The 20,436-nt window shown below is 35.6% G+C and overlaps 1 protein-coding gene across 1 annotated transcript in view; it reads right to left on the reverse strand.

Annotated features, from left to right (window-relative positions):
- SPAG16 (sperm associated antigen 16) overlaps positions 1 to 20,436 on the reverse strand; it is an 891,247-nt gene that overhangs the window by 217,640 nt on the left and 653,171 nt on the right. The window lies entirely within an intron of this gene.

Genomic DNA, 20,436 nt, shown 5'->3' on the forward strand with positions numbered 1-20,436 from the left:
CCCAGGATTATCAAATTATGGGTTACATGATAACTAGTTCTTTTCTAAGCATCTTATTTCACATGAGCATCATAGCACACCATGATTATTTAGTTCTAAAAATGACACAAAATGTTTAATTCGTTGTTTAATTGTAGAATCCCATAGGCAAATAATTCCGGTGAAGTACCTGGATTTCATGCAACCACACTCACTCAACTGCCTTGTCACTGTTTCCCATGGTCCTGAGTCCCCACCAATAGCAGCACAGCCTTTAGACGTTTGCTGATGTCGAGAGTTGGAACCTACCTGAGGCGCTTGCTTGCCTTTGCTCTCTGGCAATTCACCTGAGAGTGAGCCAATTACCTTTACTCAGACCGGCTCCCTCACAAGCCACACAGAGGAAAGAATAAATAAAGAGGCAGCCAGGCTACCGCTCTCTGTATAAACTTGATACAAAAAATTACCAGCATGAAGGAAGATTATTATGCATCTTGAAGTGTTATTGACGCTGGTCCGAGAAATCTACTAGACCAGGATTTTTCAAATTACAGCTTGAAACCAATAACCAGGTCATGAAAATTAACGTAGTGCAGCATTAAAAATCATATAACGTAGATAGAAAATATCATGGCATGTTTTAAGGATAAAAATCATTTTGTGAAACTTTTAATTCAGATATATCCATAACCTATATCTAATATGTGTATTCGATATTTATAATAGATATATATATAACATATATTATTTTTATCAGTATATATACATATATAATGTATGTTTGAAATTGTGTTTTAGGGTTGCAATGTAAAATATATTTCCTACTGTGGGCTGTCTTCATAAAAAAGCTCTAAAGTCACTGCTGTAGTTCAAATTGCATTTGATGCTGTGGCTTTCTCTTTGCTAGCCAGAGCAATGATCTTCCATCCTCCTCTCAAAGCATTTCTGAGGCAGATCCCAAGAGGAAGCTGACACCGCTGCCTGATGTAAAAGTAATCATTCCTCTTTCTAGGGCCTCATTCTGTGATGTGCACATGACCCAATTCTGGCCCAAAAGACATGAAGGAAGTCTACTTGGGGACTTTAAGAAAGAGTTTCCTCTCCTCTGAGAACCACAGGAAGAGATAGTCTCATCACTCCCCCTCGATGTTGTCTTGGCAAAGTATGATCTATGCAGATGCAAGGGCCACCTTGCTTCCAACACTGAAGATGGCAGAACAGAGAGAAAGGACTCTGATTCCTTGAAAACATCTTAGATTTGCCAAATCAACCAACTTTGAAGTCAGCCCTACCTGGGGACTTGGTCTTGTATGAGACAACAAGGTTCCTTACTGTTAGTTCCAGGAGGGGTTTCTGATAGTTTTGTAGGCAAAACCATCTCAACTAATGTATTAATCAATGAACAAGAATAGTAAAGAACTTTTGGGAAAATAATATTAATTAAATGATACTTAATTTACCTAATATTAAAACATATGGTAAATAAATACAATTAATACAGTGTAGAACTGGCTAACAAATTGAAAGAAAAATCAATGGAGAGGGGTATACAGTCTACTAAGATATTCCAGACCATATATGAAATTTATTATATACTCCAAGCGTATAGTAAAGGCAGAATCACGAACATTCCCTAAATGCTGCAGAAAATATGTTTGAGATTGCATTTTCTCAAATTATATCCAACTTATCAGCAAATTTTGTTGACTCTACCTTCAAATATGTGATGGTGTTTTGACACTTTCTCAGTTGTCACTAGGTCTCCTGGCATAAACAAGGTGGGGAGGGGCAATGGGAGCAGTTTGCCCCTTAGGGACAAGTATTTGATCACTGATGTTTAGAATTGCTGTAAGTATGGTGATAGTAAAAAGCAGGCCATCTTTATGGTGGTTTTATTATTGTCTTTAAATTCCCTATAGACCATGCACCCCACTTATTGCTCTCTGAAGGCCCCACCCTTGGAATGCCACCACCTTGGTCCAAAACTGCCTTTAATTCTGTCATGACATGAGCATCCTCACTGTTCTCTTTGCTTCCACTCTTGCCCTGGATGAAGTGTCTACACAGTTGTCAACTTGTTTTTTGTTTGTTAGCTTGTTCTAACATAAACCAAATTCCATTACCTCACTGGTTAAAACTGTCCAAAGTCTTCACATTACACTCAAATAAAGTGCCATCTCTACTACGGCCTGTGATGTCCCTCATGATCAAGATCTTACTTTTCCTTTCAAAGTCATCTCATGCCAATCTCTGCCCTAGTCATTCTGCTGTAGTCACATCCTCAACCTTATTGTAACTCAAGGTCCGTCTACCTGGAGCCCTCTTTTTAGACTGTTCTTTCCTAAGACCTGTCCATGACTTACATCCTCACTGCATGCAGGTTGCTCTTTCTCAGAAGTCTTCCCTGAGGATCTTATCTGAAATATCAGCATCCCACCCTTTCACTCTACACACTTACCATTCACACATGTCTGTGTGTGTGTGTGTGTGTGTGAGAGAGAGAGAGAGGGAGAAAGAGACAGAGACAAGATAGAGATAGAGACAGAGACAGAGAGATAGAGTTAATTTTCTGCTTCTCCCATTAGCCTGTAAACACAGGAGGGCAGAGATTTAAGCCTTTTCATCATGTTTATATGGATTATCTCATTAATGCTCACAAAGAACATAACAGGTACTGTTTCGTTATCCTCATTTTACAGAGGTGGAAATTTAGGCATTGAAAGATTAAGGAAAATGCCCAAGGTTAGAGAACTAGTAAGTGGTAGAAACTGGATTCAAAACCAATCACTGTCACTCTGGAGGCATTGTTCTTACCTGCTCTACTGCATCTGTATATAATTAAAATGAAAACAGGCCCAATATAGAGTGTAGAATATTGTATTACTAGAACACCGTAGGACATAAAGGTGGACGGGGGAAATCCTTAGGATACAAATATAAAGTACAAAATACTATATTTTACATGTATTTTTACTATATGCAGTAATATATATATAATTTTACATAGTAATTTTACATAGTTTCATAAGAAGCATAAAATTTTTTAACTCTGATTTGTGCGATTTCATGATTTATTTTTCTTTTATGTATTTCCCATATTGTTTTTCTGAAAATGTTAGCAATAGTCATATAAAACATTTAGAATAACAAAAAATACACGTCTTAAAAAATAATGCCTCCTGTGGGCATATAAAGGAATCTGAATGTTATTGTGGCTTGAAAGCATCAGTAAAATACCCTTTCCTTTCCTGCTTCAGCTTGGAACCACCTGAGGAGTGGACACAGGAATTACAGCGATGAAGATCAAAATATCATGTTTAAGGTGATAAGGGTGAATTTTAAAATATGACACAAAATGCAGCCCTATCAGTTTCCTGAGAGTTCTAACAATCAATTAACCCTGCCCAGCAAATTACTGGCAGAGTGGCGAAAACTCAGGCTCTGCTATTGAAGTACTCTGCGGGCAGCAACAGATGAAAGAACCTGTGTGATCAGAGGACAGGGTTTCCCATGGAGTGGATCACTGGAGAAGCTATTCAGTTGGACTTGCTCAGTTCCTTCTGAACTCTTCAGTTAAGTAAGAAACCCCTTTCACAGAGGGAGGGTGGATGGAGGGACAGAGATGGAGTAGAGAGGGGCTAGGAATATTCGAGGTCTCTTTCCTCCATGCAAAAGTGAAGACTAGAGGGATTAAGAGTTAACCTTTCGTAGGTATAAACGCCACCTTTCACTTGGCTCCAGATGAATCATCTTTATCTGCCCTTCCCCCGCTGTCTTTCTGGCTCATTTTGGGAGGAGATGGGTAGAACTGAGGGTCAGATGTAGGAGATCATTAGGATTAATCTAGCCAACTACAATAAGAAGTTAAAAAGATGCCAGCTCCTCATTGTTTCATACCAGCATTATTTATTTACGTTATTTTTCTCTTTCATGTATAGAAATGTCTTTTTACTTTATTTTCTTTACTGTGAAAATTATTATGTATTTACTTTAGAAAATTAGAACTTAGGGAAAACACCTCACAGAGAATGCCTACACACATTTTGTGGCTGTATTACCAGCCTTTTTATGTGCATCTCTATTGGTCAGGATCCTGGCAGGAAACAGAGACCACACACTCAGATGGAAATTTTAAAGAGACTTACTAATAAGGGGGCTACTTACAGAGGAGAAAAATAGAGAAAAAATTAAGGAAATAAATATATAAATTAGAAGCAGTGGAAAGTTGTAACCTTCACTAGGCTTGAAAGGTCAAAGTGTAGAAATGACGTAAGTGGACTGGGCTGAGAGCTGGAGCCCTAGAAGGAGGGCTGCCTGACAGGAACTAGCTGTCAAGCAACGCAGCCATCACACAAATGCACCTAAGATGGGAGCAGAAGGAGTAAATGCTCCAGCCTCTCCTCCTGCCCTCTTCCCTCCTGTCAGTGCCTCTCATTGGTCAATTCCAAACATAAGTCAATGGGCAAGTCAGCTTCCCCAGGGAATAGAGGAGGCCAGAGAAGAGCACAGGATGAACCAGTGGAGGGATAGGGCTAGTGGAGGACGAGCAGCACAACAGCCATCTCCAGTATGCCTGTTTCTCTGTCTGTCTGTCTATCTCTCTGAATACTCGTTGTGAAATTATGTTCTATACTCTATATTGTCACTACCTTTATCTTTACTATGTATCATGAAAATCTATCTTTGTACTTCATTATATACACACGACATTTTATTGGTCACATGATATTCTATTGTATGAGATATTTCAATGTCTTCTTTTTGCAATTAACAAATATTTTTTAGAGTAATTTTAGGTTTACAGAAAATTGAGCAGGTAGCACAGAGTTCCTGTATACTCCTAACTCACCTCCTAAAAGTTTCTCCTATTATTAATATCTTGCATTAGTGAGGTACAACTGACGAACCAATATTAATACATTATTATTAACTAAAGTCCATAGTTTACATTAGGGTTCATTCCTTGTGTTGCACAGTTCTACGAGTGACAAATGCATAATGTCATGTAGCTACCAATACAGTATCATACAGAATAGTTTCATAGCCCTAAAAATCCCTTGTGGGCCACCTATCTATCCCCCACTCACCCACTCCCAAACCCCTGGCAACTACTGATCTTTTTACTGTCTTGGTAGTTTTGCCTTTTCCAGAATGTTATATAGTGGGCAACATTCAGTATGTGAACAAGTCCTATGCTTACACATTTAATTTATTTTCAAATTGCCTTTGGTTATTATCTTTTCATGATTGGTGTTCAAAGATGCCCTTTTGAATTATTTTTGAGGATTATTTTATAATTAGTATGAAGAATGCTCTCTTTATCTTATCATTCGACACTTAAAATGAGACTCTCTAATAATTTAATCAGATGAGAAAGCTAATTGACCTTGAATTGTAGCAAATATGGCTTTGTTAACACAAGTTTTACCATCGTTACTGAAAATAGTAGAGCAATATTTTATTCTGGTTGGCTGAGATACGAGGGGGCTATTGAGTACCACTGTCAACAGAATATCCATCACATAATGATCAATTGGCTGTTCCAAATGCCAAAGCTGAGTGGAGGCTTTCTTACAAGTAGCAATGTTTAATTGGGACTACAACTTCAGGAGGAAGCAAAAACAACAGAGAAAAGTTACAGGAAACAGAGAAAAGATCCAATTCAACTGTCTCAAAACAAACTGGATGCCAACTAGGGCAAACAAACAAAAGTCAGTGCGAAACATTTTAAAAGAAAAATCATTTTTGATAATGAAAAAGCCCACAGAACTAAGCATTAGAAGATACGCTGGTGAAAGGAATAATATTAAAATTGATAAAATGTTGTACAGATGTACGGTATTATTACTGGCAGGCCTCCCATGCTGAGATGAGGTGTCTGAGCACTCTTTCGCAGTGCTTTACGCTTCCAGAATGCATGACAAAATACTCCAAAATTCTCACTGTTATAATTTTTCCCCTAAAATGGAAACAATTTCTCCGTGAAGCTTATACAGATGCAAAGGAAATTTTATCTTCAAGGAGATTTCTAAAGACAAACTAATTTAATCATAAACATTGCTTCAGGCTGATAGTAATAAAAGTTAAGCACGTCTAAATGCTCCCCATGTCAAAATGTCTCTGTATAAGTTGCCATAATGCTAATGAGGGGCAAATTGTCTATTGATATGAGAGTGGAGAGGAGCAAATCCATGAACTATCTCGTCCTCAACAGATCATTCAGCAAGACCCATACACCTAAATATCATATTAGCTTTCTAAAGAAAAACAAGAAAGTGTTGCAAAGGTAACTATAGTTTGTGAAGTTGCCCACTATCATGATGTTATCAATTGCAGTCTATTAGCAGTGTCTGGATCATTTCGATTTCTATAATATTTCATATAGTTGAGTCTGTGACTTAAGTCGCAGCACATTAGACATAAATAAGGGTAATAATTTTGCTGTGATTTAATCATCCATAACTAATAGCAAACCACTTACTGATTGTTATTTGACTTGATCAAATATATTGGCTCTATTTTAAGTTTCATATATTATTCTTTTTTGGCAAGACTTTAATTTGCCTATACCCCATTGAATGTGCATGCGTTTAAAATATTAAGATAATTTATTATAATAATCCTTTCTAAGAATAAAGACCAGAGTTAGTACCACAGCTCCCTAGACTGCATGATCTGGCCCTTGGCTAACACTTTGACTCATCCCTCATAAATCTCATCTGACCTCATACTCAAAAAGCACAGTTCTGACTTAGAGACTTGGTACTGCTGTCCTCTCTCTCTGGAACACTCTTCCCCCTGACAACCACTTGATCTATTCCCTCAGTTCCATCGAGTCTCTGCTCACATATTGCTTCATGGAGAAATCCTCTCTGAACATTCTCTCTAAAGTAATATTCCACCTCATCACTCTCTCTCTCGTCTTAAATTTTATAGCACTTTTCACCACTTGGTATATATATTGGTGTTGATTCCATTAGTTATTCATCATCAACCTCCCTCTGAACCTTCTCCCCTAAGTGGAAAGTAAGTTTCATGAAAGCAGAAATTTTTATATATTTTTTTCACTACTGTATCCTCAGCATCTAGGAAAGGGTAAAATAAACATATCTTGAAAGAATTAAGATCATCCGAAAAAGACAAGGGCCAGGAAGATGTCAGAAATGCATTGTGGTGGCTGACTTTGTGTGCCAACTTGGCCAGGCCATGGTACCCATGGTTTTTGATCAAACGCCAGTCTAAGTGTTGCTGTGAAGGTATTTTTATATGTGATAAATATTTAAATCAGTGGGCTTTGGGTAAAGCAGATTACCCTCCATAATGTGGGCAGGCTTCAGCCAATCATTGAAGGTCTTAGGAAACAAAGACTGAGGTCCCTGAGAAAAAAGGAATTCTGCCCCCATAATGCCTTTGGACTCAAGTTACACACATGCATACATGTATATGTAATATATTTAACACATTTATACTATATTATACACACACATGCGTTATTGGTTCTGTTTCTCTGGAGAATCCTAAAAGAAGCATTTTTCCGTGCAAATATATTGATGTAGAAAAAAATCACTATTATAAGTAGATTAAGTTTATCATTCTGAAGACAGGAATATCAGATTGAAGAAAAAAGTAAAATAGAAAAATAACAAATAAATTCTCACAAAAAGATACAAAAAATAAAGATATGGAAAGAAGGATTATCAGGAAAATATGACCCTAAAGAAAATAGGGTACCAATTTTAATATGAGATTCAATAGAGGCAAAATCATTATGCAGGTGATGTTATAGGTTGATAAAAGGCAGAAATCTCTTAAATGATTATGAATAGATGTATCTAAAAACATAGCCTCAAAATATATACAGCAAAGACTGATAGAATTATAAGAATAAATCAATTAACACTTGTGGTTAAGGATTTTTAATATAGCCCTCTCAGAAACCGCGATCTCAAGCAGTTAAAATATAAGAAATGTTGCAAATGATTTAAATAACCAGTAAACAAGTTCAAACTAAGAGCTCAATAAAGATGTTCGAGCCAAACCAGCCCTGATGGCCTAGTGGTCAAAGTTCAGCCCTCTCTTTGGTGGCCCAGGTTTGGTTCCCGGGAGCAGAACCACACCACCTGTTTGTCAGTTGCCATGCTGTGGTGGCGTATCACATAGAAGAACTAGAAGAATTTACAGCTAATATATATAACCATTCACTGGGACTTTGGGGAGGAATAAAAAAAATTGTTAAAAAACAAATGTTTGAACCAACAAGGATATGCAACATATACATGCAATTCCTTTTGATTACACAAAGAACATTGAACAATTTGTCTATATTAGAGGCCACAGAAGATCAACTTAATGCAAACCATATTCTCTAACATAATTTGATACAATTTGAAATTTGAAAAAGGATAACCCTAAAAATCCCAGGAGACAGGAGGCCCAATAGATACCTTTGAAAAAGAAGAGCAAGGAGCGAGACTTCACATTCATATATTAAATCATACTGGAAGATCTAGTAATAAAAACAGAGTTGTACCAGCTCAGAAACAATGTTACCAACAGATTTAAAAAAAGAATTTAGAAAAGACTCTGTCTACCTATTTGAGGTTGATATATGATAAAAGTGACATCTTATAACTTGCTATGAACTTGCCATGGACAATGAGATATCAAGCAGACAAAATTTGTCACATCTGAAAAAAGATTTAAATGTGATTGCTTTGTTAGGTATTTCCTTTCCTGCTCTGCTTACTGTATGAAGATAACGTGTTCCACATGGAGGTCCTGGTATCCAGAACGAGAAGACACGTGCCATTCAGCTGAGCCCAAGAAAGTGCATCAGGTCTGAGCTGACCTGAAGCTCTCCCATGAGTGAACAAGAAACAGATGCTCTTATAAGTCAGGAAGATCCTGGTTTGTTTGTTATTGCAGGAGATGCTAACTGATCACACCTCCTTGCACCTAAAATGTAAAAGGTGATGACATAAAGCTAAAAGAGGAAGATGCAGGAAAATACTTTTGTGACCTAACAGTGGGGATAATATTCTTAAGCAATCTCTCAAAAGAACAAAAAATACTAAGATAAAAAGAAAATAGTTTTGATTCTATGAAATTTAAAGATTTCAGTTCAATAAAAGAGACCATAGATGATATCAGTAAGTAGGCAACTCTTTGGGGGTAATCTACAACATTTAAAACCAATAATAGATTAATATGCAAATAGTTATTGCAAATGGGCAAATCTCCAGAGAAAGGAAACTCAATAGAAAGAGTGGGCAAAGGCAATTAATTCACAGATGAGGAAGCCTGAAAGACCGAAAGGTATGTAAACAGGTGCTCATCATCGTTAGCAATTAAGGAAATACAACGTACACCACGCCCACTATACTGGCAGAACTGAAAAGTCAAATACAACCTGTATTAGTGTGCTCAGGCTGCCATAACAAAACATCATCAACTGAGTGGCTTAGACAACAGACGTCCGTTTTCTCACAGTTCTGGAGGCTGTACGTCTGGGATCAGGGCGCCAGCTTGGTCAGGGTCTGGTGAAGGCTATCTTCCTGGCCTCCAGACTGTGGCTTCTTGCTCTGTGTTCACATAGCCTTTCCTCCTGTGTGCACTTGCCTCTTCTTATAAGATCACCAGTCCTATTGGATCAGGGACCCACTCTTATGACCTCATTTAGTCTTAATTACCTCCTAAAAGCCCCTCTTCAAACACAGTCATATTGGGAGCTCAGGCTTCAACACATGAATTTTGGGGAGACGTAATTCAGTCCACAGCCCTGCCAAATACTGATAATGAGATTTCTTGAAAGACTATAAACTAGTGATTCTGAAGAACAATGTGACAGCGCTTAGTGAAATTAAATAATGTACACTTTATGGCATAGCAAATACCCCTGTTGGTATAAACCACAGAGAAACTCTCACAGGATCCCATTATGGGGATATGTATAAGGGTGTTTGGACACCTTACCTTGAAGTAGCAGGGGCTTATAGGCATCTGACGTGCCCATCACTAGTGCAATAGATAAATAAAACAATAAGATGAATAAAACGGAATACTATCCAGTAGACAGAACTGATAAACCTAATTGATATGTGTTAATATGGATAAAACTTAAGAGCATGGTATAGAATAAAAAAGCAAGAAACAATGAAATGTATAGCAAAATATAGCTTTTATAAATCTTAGATACATAAATACACAAAGTAATTCTATATATTCTTCAATGATACCTGCAAATCTAAGAAAACCTATCAAAGAGAATTAAAAACTTCATGAGGGTGGGATGGAATGAGAGTAAGGATGGAACATCAAAGGAGAAAAACAATCAAGTCTGATGACAATTGTCTATTATATACCAAGAAGTAGGATTAACTCAGCTCTTTGTGCATAAGGAAGAAGAAGAAAAAGAAGGGAGAGGATAAGATAAATGGAGAAGGGAGCTAAGGGGGAAGAGGAGGAAGAAGAGGAAAAGAAGTAAAATAAATAGAAGGAGAAGAAGCAGCAGCTGAAGCACCATTGTTACAACTAAATTTTGTTAAGGATAAATGGTTCCTAATCAGCAAGGAAGACGGAACGAGTCAAACATCTAGAAGGCATAGAGAAAGGATAACAGAAGAAAGCAAGAGTCCTCAAAACTTCAAACTGAGTCTACGAGAACAGAAATAAGAATTTATACAGTTAACAATATAGGAGTGTCTGTCTTTTTCTCCTGGTCCATATACAGCTACAGGATATTCTTCTTTACAAATTCACTCTGATGGCACATACAGCATATCACACACGGGGCAGTTTAACTTACAGTTTTTAACACTCCCAGTTATTACTTGAAGATTCATAGCTATTGCTTCAATTCCCTTTGTAAATAGAATCTTATCTCTTCTTCATCACTGAATCCCAAAATTTTGAACAGTGCCTGGCAGATAGTAGGCTTACACTAAATATTTGTCAACTGAATTAACATAATTTCCACCATTAGACCAGTAAAATACAAGAGAAAGAATGATAAAATTCTTGCATAGAAGGCATGGCCTGAAATGCATATCTATTATTCCAAGAGGTTTATCAAACTCATTATTTCAAAACGTTTAAAGAGTGATGATTTTCTCAATACCAGTGCTACACTCCGTCTTTTCAATCTTTTTTCTTTTGGTAGTAGAGTGGATAGTAAGGGATGTTGCTTGAAGACGATTTTAAACAGTTTTTGTTTACACTCCTCTTTTATTACAAGTGAGAAAAGATACTTCTGAGCTCAATTAGATTTGAGTAAATCATATTTGAATATTGTTTGAAATTCAATTTTAGATAAATGTAACTGTGAGTTATCCCAAGTGCCAACTGTGCCGCCTCCATCTCCAAGAGCAGCAGCCATTTGTTCTGGGTTGATTTACACGCCTGTTGAACCACAACTTTTAAAAGATTATCCTATTAAAAAGTATAAGCTGGGCACATTAAAGATGATTATCTCTTCAATTTCGTATACACAGTCCTTTAAAAAGAAGACAAATTCTTCAGCTTCTTGATTTTGGGCCATGCAGTGCATGTGGACTGAAAATTTTACCTGTATTAATTTTAAATCTAGTAATTATTATATGCTATTAGATTAAAATAATATATTCCTCTTAGTATCAGAACTATATGCTCCTTAGAAAAATTCAAAGGTCTGCTTATGCTTTGTTTCTTTATACAAATACTTTTTCTTGATTAATATTTGTGTAAAAATGTCATTAGTCATATTTCAAAATGACCTATGCTAGCATGTACATATAATTTTTATTACATCTGCAAACATAACAGGCATAGCTAATTATATGCATTGGGATATTTTATTGCCTAGATGATTTTAAGATACAGCTAGTCATGCAACTAATATCTTATACTTGCTACATAGATACAAATCTTTTTGAATTTCTTAAATGTGCTAAAATATTGGCATTAGCACATTAATTGCTATATGCCTATAACCACTGTAAATGCATTTGAAGAAAGTTTTTCACATTAATACTACAAAATAAATCTTCATTAAATATGATGACACGAATTTACAATTTGTCATTATTTGGACATATGCTGGATTTAAATTATTTGTATATAATTATGCATATAAGCTTTGTAACGAACTTCCAAGGAGATATTTTATCTACATAGGAAAACTTTTTCAAGTATCTTTTGATTGTCTATGCCTATAACATTACAATTATACTTCTATGTAGTACAATTACATCAGAGAGTTAAGCAACAATTATAACTATACTCGTTTTAAGAATACTACACAAAATTGAGGAATTAACAACACAAATCTGACTTCTTTGTATCATCCAGGCAATTGCAGCTGCAATTGCTGATTGCATGTGCATAATGCTAAAATTTGTAAGATTAATAATTTATTTCTTCCTCTGATTTACCTAGAATGGGTTAGATCCTTACTATCTCAAATAGGTCTATAAGAAGAGTTTGATTGAATCATTTATTTAATTTATTAAAATATTGGAACTTATGAATTCTTTCTCTTTTTTTTTGCCAAAATTCCTGTTGCTACAGAGACTGAACGTGTTGCCAGGTGCGCAAGATTAAAACTTTTGTATTCTGCGTAATACTGCCATCATTTAAATTTGAGGTTCAATTTTTAAATAATCTTGATTTTTTTTTAAGATTTTATTTTTTCCTTTTTCTCCCCAAAGCCCCCCAGTACATAGTTGTATATTCTTCCTTGTGGGTCCTTCTAGTTGTGGTACGTGAGATGCCGCCTCAGCGTAGTTTGATGAGCAGTGCCATGTCCACACCCAGGATTCGAACCAACGAAACACTGGGCCGCCTGCAGCGGAGCGCACAAACTTAACCACTTGGCCAGGGGGCCAGCCCCTAAATAATCTTGATTTTTATGTCAAATTATATTTCCCTTTTGGATCAAGGAAAAACAAAATGTTTTGCTTATATTTTGAAAATTTATTTTCAAATTTTAAATAGTACAAAAAGCATTTAAATTTTATTTTAGAATATTATTTTTGTCTCAGGAGACCAAGTATTAATGAACATGTGGAAATACAGAGTAAAACTTAGGTTGAAAACCAGTTGGCGTAGTACCTAACCCAAACCTCTCATTTTAGAGATGATAAAGTTGAGGTCAACAGCGATTAAATGTCCTGCTCAATTTCATGTTACAAATGATACACGAACAACATTCTTATTCTTTAAGAGCCTTGCCTTGTGCTTGATTCAAATGTCCTTTTCTGACTCACGAGGTGTCAAAAATTTCTAGATCTTTCTACATATTCAACCCAGACTCAGATAAGCCATTTGTGAGTACTGGGGATATTAAATCATTATTCTTAAAACCGAAGACAACCCCAAAAGGGAGGTTTCATAGTTTGTGCAATGATGTTGTCATTAGGTCAAGTATACAACCTTTCAAACACAATACCTGACAGGAACAAGACTTTGTTATATGTACGAATTCTACTATATTTTGAAAAAGTCAACAACTTTTACTTATATTAATCTCTCATAATTTATGAAACAAATGCATTTCAGTTCTCAGAATTTATGATCCATTATTGGGATGGTAGTCTAAATACTTAACAACTGATATGATATTGCCACCAACCAATTAGAATGGACAACAGACCACTAGAACAGGCTCATGGCCATGACCCTTTGTACGACTATGAATATTACCCCTGAATTAATATATCTTTGGTCAATACACCTTTAATTAAAATTTTCAAGGTGTCCCCACTATTATTAGCATATTATTTTCCACACTTGCTGTCAGATAAACAAAATTACTTCTAAAGCAGGGGATAGCACAACAAAACCAAAGACAAAAAATTGCTTTTTTACAGGTAAAGTATGAAGCCAGTCCCTATGAAAATCAAGAATTTTTTCTTTACAATTTCCGAGAGCTAAAGATTAAATGAAATGCAATTCAGGTTTTCACAGAACCATAAGAAGGTGTATACTTATTATTATACATCTGTAATTAAAGCTCTCAAAACCCTTCAAAATGGGAGAAATGGAACCAAACTCACAGTGCCATGATGATTAAACAGAAAGCACTTTGCCCAGTTCCTAGAGCATGATATACTTCCTTCCAGGTGTTAGTCACAGACTTGGGTCTCCCAGGGAGATACATAATCTGATTTTCTACAGTTCCTTCAGTTCCTTTCTCCAATATCAGAAAGGCCCATATTCAACCCAAGAAGAAAATGGATTTGCATACACAATAGAGCCACTCAAACAGGAGATGAAATAATGGGATCATAAATAATTGAGCAGGGTCATCTGATCACGTTTTCTCTCTTATATTTTATCCCCTCTCCTTGTGGCTCTCTTTCCCCGGGAATGGATGTGGTGGAATCGGCTTACTGCTGGGGGGAGCAACTTAGGTTGACTCCACTTTGTGCCTTAGAGATAACTAGTTAGCTTGCTTTCTTCTTTTCTTGTTGCAGTGTCTAATCAGGCCAGGACTTAAATAAATGGCAAAAAGAGGAGCCCTGCGGTACTCACAAAATCCAGCCCTGATAACTCAAACTGAATAATTCCTATTGAAATGTGGGGTTGGAGTTCTGGCTCCCATTAGGAGCATACAATTACTTAGGATACCCACTTGTGCATAAGAGACATCAAAAATCTGACAGATAATACGAGAGTCGCTTTTCTTTTTTTTCTTCCAGAGACAACTAGTTGGCAACTAGTGACAGGATTTTGCATCTTAGTCACCTTTGAGTCAAACACTGCCAAGTGTTCATTAAAGGGATTATTTCAATATTCATAGCAAATGAATCATTTCTCCTAACAGATGTCATACAGCAATATGAAACTGAATACTACTATTACAATGAGAGGCAGAATAATATAAAGTTCAAATTTTGGTCTCTGGAATCAGGCTGCCTGGCTTTGAATTCTGACTCCACATTTGATCAGCAGGGTCATTGTCATCAGGCTTGTTTTTAACATCTTTATGTCCCAGTTTCCTCATCTGTAAAAAGGGGACAATAGTAACAATCTCATTGAGCTGTAGTAAAGATTAAATAGGTTTTTACACGAGCCAACTTAGATGACTCAAAAGATAATAGTGAAGGGACTAGAACCAGAGGTGGGGCTGATCCTCCTCACTCTGAGGTAATACCCTTCTGGGTACTCTACCTCCACAAATATTTCTGTAAAGAGCCACATAGTAAATATTTTAGGCTTTGCAGGCCATGTGGTTTCTATGGCAAATACACAACTCTGCTAGTGTAGTGTGAAAGCAGCCTTAGATAATATGTAAATGAATGAGTGTGGCTGTGCACCATTGAAACTACACATAAATACAGGTCCAGCCGGCCCATGGGCAGTAGTTTGCCAATCCCTGCTCTGTCCACTGTGCTTGTGAATTGCAAGGTGGTTCCAGTCTGATTGGTGGGAATGAAGACTATTCCTAGGCTTCTGTGAGCTCTGGGGACTTTTCCCTTTAACTCTTCAGATAGACTTTTCCCTGGCCTTTAGGCTGTGATGTAGGATCCTTACTCACCTAAAGACTGGAGGGGATCTTCTGCAAATTTCCAGAGCTCTCTCTCTACTGCCCTCTCCTGTCTGCAGACTTTAGCTACCTTGGCCCCCTTGTACTGCCCACCGTGTCTCCTCAACTCTGAGAGACTGCCGGGTCTCCCCTTGGTTTCTGTCCATCCCTTAGTTGCAACCTAGAAGTTTTCTCCAGGCACTATCCTGGGGGAGCATAGGGCTTGTCTTCTTCACTTCCCCTCTCTCAGATAGCACTGTCGTTCTTTGCCCAATATTCAGTGCCTGAAAACCAGTGTTTCATATAGTTCATCTGCTTTTTCAGTTGCCTCGGGTGGGAGGGTAAATCTGGTTCCATCTTGGCTGGGAGTAGAAGTCCCAATAGCTTTTCAATATTTCACATACAAGGAAACTGAGTCTCAGAAATGTTAGAAATTTCACCAAGATTAGTCAGCTACTTAGTACTGAAGACAAAATTCAAAACTAGACTTGTAACTGATAAATGAGTGCTTTCTCCATTACACCACACTGCTTCCTTAGAAGGAATTAACCACAATCTGCCTTTTAAATACAAAACAATAAACTGTAGCATTTGCTAACGGAAACTGATATATTAAATTTGAACCAAAAATTTTGAGGTTATCTTAAGTTTTGAAAAATTTTGGAAGGGTCTGATACTTTACATATTTTCCCAATGGAGTCTTTTCACTCCCCTTTAGCATTTCTTTTGTGGTTCTGTTTGTAGAACATATTTAGGATTACCTTCAAATGGTGGGAAACCTTGCCCATTTTGATGATCTGGTACGGATAAGCTTTCTACGAGAAACTCCCTATCTGGCTCAAACTTCAGCTCCTGCATTTTCTAGAGCAGTGACTTCTTGGCAAATGTAGTGGAATTACCTTCTACAAAGGAGGGAAAAATATTGCTAAACTACATAAACATGATAAAATGAGAGATGTGGAAAAATGTATGTATAAATTCTCACAGTTCATTTTTATTCCTTTCACTATGCAATTCCATTTAGCATTTTCTGAAATAGTAATAAATTTTTGAACGGTAAAACATATGGCATTTGAGTATGCCAAGTGAGAGAGATTATCTAGATAGTGAATATTTGCAAAAATGTGTGGCATTATATTACCAGGAGATTCTATGTTTAATGAGAAAGGAACACTTAGCTCTTTTCAAATACATGAGTTATAAACATATACTAGTATATGTACATATCTATAAACAGATACTCTGTGTCTGTCATAAGCAATGTATTTGCAAATAAAATATTATGTAAATAATACTAAGCTCCATGCAAGTCCTCTTTCAAACGTGCGAGACGCTGATTTCTTACAGTAACAGAAAAGCTAAACTCTAGAGGGTGATTCATACATCTTTAAATCTTTTGATTTTAATTATGTCTGTATATATAATATCATATATAACTTTACTTCTAAGTTAACTATTTAAATTGTTTTTAATATTACATGAAAATGAGGTTTGACCCTTGTTTCTTTTAATAATTATTCGTCAGTGTTTATGCTTTCACTAGAAACCTCTTACACCAGCACACAGCCTTGGGCAACTGTTACTCACACCCCAATGTGCTCACACATTCTTCTCCTCCTTGAAATGAATGGGATGACTCCTAGGACCCTTTCCAGCTCTGGGATAAAACATGGTAGGTGATGGTACTATGATTTCCTCATCACAGGATATACATTATCCCTTTGAAACAGATTAGAACACTGTAAGACAATTATCTCCTCCAACATTTCTATGAGGAAACTGAGTTCAGAGAGATTACACAATTTGCTTAAAGTCTAAAAGGCAGTGAAGATCTAAGGGTCTGAATTGTAGTCTATATTCTTTTTCAAAATCACTGGTTTTTAAGTATTTGTATCAAAGATATATTTTTAAAAATGATACACTATGAGGAATCTCAATTTTACAACTTATAATGTATTATTTTATTAGTAAATATTTACTTCTATAAATTCAAAACGAAAATATTTACTTACGAGGTTAATAAATAATGAGGCAATTTGATATATATATAAAAATTTGAAACCAAATGTTGTGGACAACAGTTTCAACCTTTTAATGACCTTTACTCCAATTTATTTCCATATCGTGTTGGATTTTCAGTGATAAGAAATCCCTTATTTATAAAGGTGTCATTATATATGGAAACAGTTCTTTTTAAACAGCATACCTCAAAATCTCAAGATGCCCTTCAATTAAACTGATCCAGAGAAATGACATATGATTAGAAATTTTTGTTTCTATGATTTAAAAATCTCTAACAGTGACTCATATTCCTTGTATTAAATAGACAGAAGGCTATCCATACAGTACTTCCACATGTATTATATGATATTACGATGACATTACATGTGTTTTCAATGACTTTTCCCCAAATCCAAGGGAATACCTGAGACAGCAGACCATAGCCTGCCTCACACTAGTTAAGATGTGACAAATAATGTCCTCGGTATATATAGCTGCACAATTTAATTATGTCATAGAATTTCAAGGAAACATGATTTGGCACAATGTAACTAATGTGAGTCCCCAATAAATGTTAATTATTGTCAATAGTGTCAATATACTCTTGTTTTTTAGGAAAATGATTTTATCACATATGCCTGTATTGGCTTGTCCCTGGGAATAAAGCATATCAAATGAATATGTATTTTCAGCATATTAAGTCAGATTTTGATTATATCCTCACAGTCCAAATATTTTCATGATATAATTTAGTTATACTTTTCTCTTAAATGATCTTTTCCTGAATAAGTGCAGATTAGAAGAGATCTTTGTGTCCCTGTCCTCATTTCAATTTTGTTTTGTTCTTGACTTCACTCTTCTTTACTCTCTTGAGATGAACATAATTTCTGGCATCTTACTTTGTGATTTCACCTCTGCTCAGATCCTTATTGGACCTTGCATTTGCTCTCCCTGGTTCCTTCGACTTTTGATAGATTTCAACCTCTTTAAACGACAAGTCACTGAAGACTTCTGAGCAGAAGCACACATTTCTCATTATTCAATGAGAAAAATGCTTATGACATTAATTTCTCAAACACACAGAATTAAAATTAATTATAGTATGTTCCCTCAAGAAATGGTCAAAAGGATAGGAAGGTCAGGTTGAAATTGTATTCCCTCAAACTGATGAAGTGTTTTCATTAACAGGGTCCCTAGTTTACACTCTTTGTCTCTTGTGTTTCTCATTGTTCCACTCATGATTCTTGTGCTTCTCTTAATATTAGTGTATTGCCAGACAGTAGCAGTCATGGAGAGAAAAAAATAAGTTTGTCGTACCAAGGACTTTAAGATGATATTGACACGTATGACAGTAAGATAGGTACTGATATTTATTTAAAATCAGGTTTACCTGTCTGTGCATAGAAAAGAACTTTCGGGCTGGATGACACAGGCAGTAAAAGGCAAGTGGCAACATATTTAATAGGGACAGTATAATATATATTAGTAGTTGTACAGCATTTCAAGACACCCTTTAACTTCTGTTATTAGAAAGTACAGCCAAAATTTTGAAATTTCAGAGTTCAAAGTTCACGGAGATGAATATTTGGATGCTAGCTCAAGATAATAAAAAGGGACTTTAGGATGTGAAAATGCTCATGAAAACCAAGTTAAAGCTCCTTTAGAACTATGATGTCAATGCAGATTCTGTATATCAGAAAGTATAAATTGAAATATTAATAGGCTTTCACATTGTAAAATGAAAAATTCTCATAATTGGGATCTTTTATTCTGTACAGTGTTTTTTTGTTTGTTTGTTTGTTTCAGTCTTTCTTTTTGAATTCTGACAGACCATACATGTTTTAATACCAAGAACATTATTGAAAACATTTTTAAAGAAGCCATCGCTATTAGTGTGATTCATATACCAGTCTGTAATGGGAACACAACTTAAAGATTGTTAATTAGATGAACTTGCTGTATTCTACATTTCAGATGTGTGATGGCAATATCATGAAACCAGTCCCACAAAACACACAATAATCTTATAGCTCTGGTATATTCATTCCTTCTGCGCTACAGAATTAATATCAAGTATTTTAAAATGAACTGTTATCATTTTCTTTATATATATATTCCATTTTTATTTCTTTATTCACAATTGTCATCTCTACAGCTTTCATCTACCACAAATAAATCTCAAAAATTTTAAAAATTCTCAAAACTTAAAAAAGTTTAAAACCTTTATCACACTAGCAAAGGAAAGTTATGTTATCCAATAAGAGATATATATTCTTTATTTAGCAAAGGCTATCATTAAAGATACAGATGTAACTATAATTTTAACATTTTAAATGGACAGTTGGAATTGTGTGTGTTAAACATGATCAGCAAAGATAAAATATTTTATCTGATTGATAATGTTTATATTATTGCAAAAAAATGCTAATCACAATCAAATAATATCATTACAGAATGAAGATCTTATCTGATTGATAATGTTTATATTATTGCAAAAAAATGCTAATCACAATCAAATAATATCATTACAGAATGAAGATCATGTAATTGCAACAATAAGATGAATATATATTTCAAATTAATTGCAAAACCTAGAGAACATGAGGTAATTTATTAAATTATTATGACTAAAATATTTCATCAAAATGTTTCAATTTCATTTTTGCTAAAATTTTGTTCTACTCTACTCTCAATCATTTTGCCTTCAAAAAATCCAGTTTACTTACCTTGGATGGTGATTCTAAGGGACACAAACTCTAAATTTTGCACACCACAGCCAGCAACTTGTGTTACCTATGTTAACACACACTTACTTCCTCTATTATTCCTTCCTTTACATATATGATAAATATAATGCTTCCGAGATATGATATAAAATATGAGAAAATATAACAATGTAATATATTCTGATGCAATATTAAGAACAGAAATTTACATAGGAGGAAACACCAAGA

The sequence above is a fragment of the Equus quagga genome, chromosome 17, assembly GCF_021613505.1.
Source record: "Equus quagga isolate Etosha38 chromosome 17, UCLA_HA_Equagga_1.0, whole genome shotgun sequence".
Taxonomy (NCBI): domain Eukaryota; kingdom Metazoa; phylum Chordata; class Mammalia; order Perissodactyla; family Equidae; genus Equus; species Equus quagga.